Here is a 6,000-nt window from a genome sequence, read left to right on the forward strand (position 1 = left end):
GACGAAAATCTTGGTACAGTGTCTAAATTAATCAATAGACTTTTGCTACAGTCCACACTCCCAGGCAATAGCAGTTGTTTAAGCACTACGAAATAAAAAGTAAGAAAATCTATGCAAGCTATAGACTGTATATAGGGTTTGGCTCCTCAGGAAGCTGTGAATGCCATTTTAAGTGTAATTTAGCAAAAAGTGCCCTGTAGCCTCTTCTGGAAAAAAAATCTTTTCATAGCTAAGATTTACTATGATGTCACCAGGAAACTGCTATTACACCAATCAGTTCCTAATGTTAAAAACTATTTTTGCCCACATTTATGTATCAGGCTGCATTCTCTACAATCTAATCCTGCAATGTCAGAACTGTTATTTGAATACAATTCTAAAAGGTAAGGGAAAACAAAGGTAGGGAGGGCTTTTACATTATGAATATCATAATGAACTGTTTTACAAGCTGGCCCATTACTGAATATATATTTGCTGATGGCAGATGTCCTTCCTGGCTTACTCCCATCTTTAAGATCAAGGTGGGCAACCTGCAGGCCACATTTTATCCAGCCCCAATGCTTCCTTAAACTGCCTCATTCTTCCATCACATCAGAGGTCTTTCCTCTCCATTCCTTTCCTCCTTATTTTTCCTGACTTTTAAGTGCCCCACCTTCTATTACGTCATTTCAGAACACTGGATAGGGTTTTTTATAGATAATTGATGAGTTTTTTTATTTTTTAAAAAAACCTTTTCATAGTTGTTTGGTGTCCAGAAAATAAGTTTTCCCCACCTCACTATCAAATATCAAATTACTATGCTTCTGAATACACTCACGCACACACCAGAATCACAAAGGAATTTTTTCACTTGCTTTACAGAACATTAGCTATATTGGTCTGTTGTACTAAATAAATAAATAAATCCTCTGCATTTAAGAATAATCCCATCAAACACAGTGGGGCTTACTTCTGAGTAGACCTGTAAGGGATTAGGAATTTTTATTTTGAGGTAGCCAGTGAAAACTGAAACAGAGTAGTCTTTATTCTGAATTAATGTCCATCATAAGCACCAGTAATTCTGGCTCTGCCCACTCCCAGGAGATTAGCAGTCCAAGGGAATGTGGCCCTTGACAGAAAAAAGGTTGCCCATCTGTTTTAGGAGCAGTGAGGAGGAGTGCCAGGGTGAGAGAGAACAGAAGGTGGGAGAAGGTGGAGGGAGAGAAAGACTAATTGAAACTCTCTCCTGAGGGTTCCCCTCCCTAGTTTAGGCTGTAATCCTATGTACATCCTACGTACCTGGGAATAAGCCCCTTAATAGACACTTTTAATAAACATTCACAAAAGCGGGCTGTTAGGGTTTGTTTTTGGCAGCGTAGCTCAGTCAACTAGATCAGAAAATCCAAACCCAACTTTAAAATTTGCAGAGGAAGCAGCAAAGTATTTTACATATTGATTTAGTACATGAAAAGTACTTCACATACATTACTATCATGCTTGGCACCTAAATTGTATGGCTTTTGTTGCATGCTGAAGAGGCATGCTCTTGAATGAAAAAATAACAGACCAAGAAATAGAGGGTGCCATTCAGAACATGCAACTGGGAAAATCACCAGGACCAGATGGACTGACTGCTAGATACTACAAAACGTTGAAGGAATGGTTAATACAACCATTGAAGGAAGTTTGCAATGAAATTATGGAGGGGAAAAAGGCACCTGAATCGTGGAAAGAGGCTTTCATCTCACTTATACCGAAAACAGAGACTGAAAAGAACCAGGTTAAAAACTACCGCCCTATATCTTTACTTAATGTGGATTACAAAATTTTTGCAGACATTTTGGCAAAAAGACTGAAGAGAGTGTTGATAGGGGAGATTCATAAGGACCAAACTGGCTTTCTCCCAGGGAGACATATGTCAGACAATGTGAGGAACATTATAGACATTTTGGAGTTGTTAGAAGTTGACATTAACAGAAAGGCGGTTTTGATTTTTGTGGACGCAGAGAAAGCTTTTGACAATATTTGCTGGAGCTTTATGAAGAAGAATCTCCAGGGGATGGGGGTAGGCCAAGGTTTCGAAAACGGTATAGGTGCAATATATTCCAAACAAAAAGCAAAGCTAATTGTAAACAATGTGGTAATGGAAGAAATATCTATAGAAAAAGGTACACGACAGGGGTGCCCAATATCTCCTTTGCTTTTTATATCGGTCCTGGAGGTTTTGTTAAACATGATTAGAAGGGACCAGTTGGTTAAAGGAGTTCAGGTCGGAGTTAGACACTACAAACTAAGAGCATTCGCAGATGACCTAGTATTGACTTTACAACAGCCAGACACTAGTACCAAAAGAGTATTAGAGCTAATCGAGACTTTTGGTCAAGTAGCAGGATTTAAACTTAACAAACAGAAAACGAAAGTGTTGGGGAAAAAATTAACTATGGAGGAAAGAGAGAGATTTCAGAATGAAACAGGTTTGGAAATAACGAAAAAAGTGAAATAATCAAATCTGGGGGTAAACTTAACATCTAAGAACGTGAATTTATTTAAAGACAATTATGAAAAATGCTGGTCAGAAGTAAAGAAAGATCTAGAAATATGGTCAAGACTGAGACTTTCCTTGTTAGGCCAAATTGCTACTATAAAGATGAATGTATTGCCTAGAATGTTGTTTTTATTTCAAAACTTACAAATATTGGACAAGATGGACTGTTTCAAGAAGTGGCAGAAAGATATATCAAAATTTGTCTGGCAGGGCAAAAAGCCCAGAATAAAATTTAAGATTTTAACTGATGCAAAAGACAGAGGGGGGTTTGCCCTGCCGGACTTAAGACTCTATTATGAATCGGCAGCTTTCTGCTGGTTGAAAGACTGGCTACTCCTTGAAAACACAGACATTTTGGATCTGGAAGGGTATGACAATAGTTTTGGTTGGCATGCATATCTATGGTATAACAAGGCAAAGGTATACAAGAGTTTTAAAAACCATATTGTTAGAAAAGCATTATATAATGTTTGGATTAGATATAAGGATCTGTTGGAAAGTAAAACTCCCAGGTGGTTGTCACCAATGGAAGCTAAGGCAGTGAAAAAACTTAATATGGACTCTAAATGGCCAAAATATTGTGAAATTCTAGAACAAGATGGTGAAAAGGTTAAACTTCAGAGTTATGAGAAATTAAAGTCCAAAGTTCGAGATTGGTTGCACTACCATCAGATAAACGAGACATTTAAGCAGGACAGGAAAATTGGATTTCAGAAGGAGAGGTTAAAATTAGAAACAGAATTGTTAGAACCCAATACAAAAATTTGTATTGTATACCTGAAGGAGCGTCTCCACCCCCATCGTTCAGCCCGGACACTGAGATCCAGCGCCGAGGGCCTTCTGGCGGTTCCCTCATTGCGAGAAGTGAGGCTACAGGGAACCAGATAGAGGGCCTTCTCGGTAGTGGCGCCCGCCCTGTGGAACACCCTCCCATCAGATGTCAAAGAGATAAAGAATTACCTGACGTTCAGAAGACATCTTAAGGCAGCCCTGTTCAGGGATGTTTTTAATATGTAATGCTGTATTGTTTTTAATACTGATTGGGAGCCGCCCAGAGTGGCTGGGGAAACTCAGCCAGATGGGCGGGGTATAAATAATAAATTATTATTATTATTATTATTATTATTATTATTATTATTATTATCAAGAATGTATAACTTGCTGTTGAAATGGAATACACAGGATGAAATGGTGAAATCAGCTATGATTAAATGGGCACAAGACATCGGTCATGACATTATGTTTGCTGACTGGGAACAGTTATGGACCACCGGTGTTTAATTTACGGCATGTAATGCCTTAAAAGAAAACATAATGAAAATGATCTATAGGTGGTACATGACCCCAGTCAAGTTTGCAAAAATTTACCATTTGCCCAATAACAAATGTTGGAAATGCAATGAGACTGAAGGTACTTTTTATCACCTTTGGTGGACCTGCCCGAGGGTTAAAGCCTTTTGGGAAATGATCTATAATGAAATTAAGAAAGTCCTTAAGTGGACCTTCCCTAAGAAACCTGAGGCTTTTCTCCTTGGTATGGTTGGCCAATTGGTGTCAAAAAAGGATAGGACCTTTTTTATGTATGCTACTACAGCAGCAAGAATTCTACTGGCAAAGTATTGGAAGATGCAAGAACTACCTACTCTGGAAGAATGGCAGACAAAGGTGATTGACTTTATGGGACTGGCAGAGATGACCGGCAGAATCCGCGACCAGGGGAAAGAGACAGTGGAAGAAGACTGGAAGAAATTTAAAATGTATCTTAAAAACTGTTGTAAAATTGAGGAGTGTTAAGATGTCAAGGGGTAAGAAACAGAGAATTACAGCTGTAACAAAAAAATTAAAGAAAACTTAATGAAAGGGAACTAAAGGGATTAATGGATTAAAGGGTTGCTAAAAAAATAATAATTGTAAAATAAGGATGCAGCGAAAGGGAGGTATGGGGAAGTCAGAGGAAAGAAGGTATATGAAAATAAGATTGTGAAATTATATGTGTTTGTTTTTGATTTGGTTTGTTTGTATTATGTGTTGTGTTTGGTTTTTTGTTTATGTGTTTTAAAAAAAAATCTGAATAAAAAATATTTTTTAAAAAAGAAGAAGAGGCACCTCTTTACCCTGGCCTTTGACATCTGATATGCTTGTTTTAGGACCCACCCCATCCCTCTGGAGGCTGCCACATCCCATCCTATGTTGCTTGAAGATGTCTCCTAGCCCATCAGTGAGGCTTTTCAAGGGGCACAGTTAGTTGCAGAGGGGCAGTGCCACAGTAGGGACAGGAAAATTGCAAACTTCAGGTAACGTACATTAGAATCTAAGGCCAAGTCAGTCTGCAAAACATGTATGTTTAAATGCCATTATGCATTTTGCAACTTTTTCTGTTGCATTTTAGAAACAAGAAATAAAATGGTATGAGGAATAGTTTGTATAAATAATATGAAGTCAGTTGCCTCATCAGTAATGCATTTGTCCAGAATTTCCTGAATTGCATTTACTTCCAGTTATTTCTTCTTGCTGTTCATAATGGCAATGTCACCAATATGATGGCAAGTATTTATGTCAAATATGCTTTGGGCTTCAAACACAAAGCTATTTTTTCTATCACAAGTGCTATGGTTTCTGTCTGTCTTTATCCGTTGTCTAACATTTTTTATGCTTTTGAATTATTATTCTATTTCCATTTATTTGTCATCCATTCAATCTTCTCTAAGCAAATCCACTGGTTTATTATTTATTACTGTTTATCTTCCTGATAAGTTTTTCCTGCAATAAATAAAAGAGGCAAATGCTAAAAGACAGATAATTCTGTGTAAAAAGGGACAGACAGCTCTGAAGGTACCGTACATCAGAAACACACACCAAACATCCTAGGCAATACATTCATTTTTATCACAGCAATTCGGCCTAGCACTGATAGCTTCAGATTTGACCATATTTCTAAATCCTTTTTCACTTCCATCCAACATTTTTCATAGTTATCCTTAAATAAATTCACATTCTTGGCAGTCATATTAACCCCTAGGTATTTCACTTTCTTAACCAGTGTTAATCCTGTCTCCTTCTGAAACCTCTCTCTCTCAGTCACTGTGAGATTTTTCTCTAAAACCTTAGTTTTCATCTTGTTCAACTTAAAACCCACTACCTGACCAAATTCTTGAACTAGTTCCAGTACTCTTTTAGTACTAGATTCTGGCTCCTGTAGTGTCAATACCAAATCATGATGCTGTTTTTGTTTCAAACACTGCAAATTTTGGATAAAATGGATTGTTTCAAGAAGTGGCAGAGAGATATTTCTAGATTTGTCTGGCAGGGCAAGAAACCCCGAATAAAATTTAAGATATTAACTGATGCTAAAGAAAGAGGTGGATTTGCCCTGCCAGACTTTAAACTTTATTATGAATCAGCCGCTTTTTGCTGGCTGAGAGAATGGCTGCTTCTTGAAAACACTGACGTGTTGGATCTAGGAGGTTTTAACAACG

The sequence above is a fragment of the Podarcis erhardii genome (genome assembly GCF_964252035.2).
Source record: "Podarcis erhardii genome assembly, chromosome: 1".
NCBI classification, from domain to species: domain Eukaryota; kingdom Metazoa; phylum Chordata; class Lepidosauria; order Squamata; family Lacertidae; genus Podarcis; species Podarcis erhardii.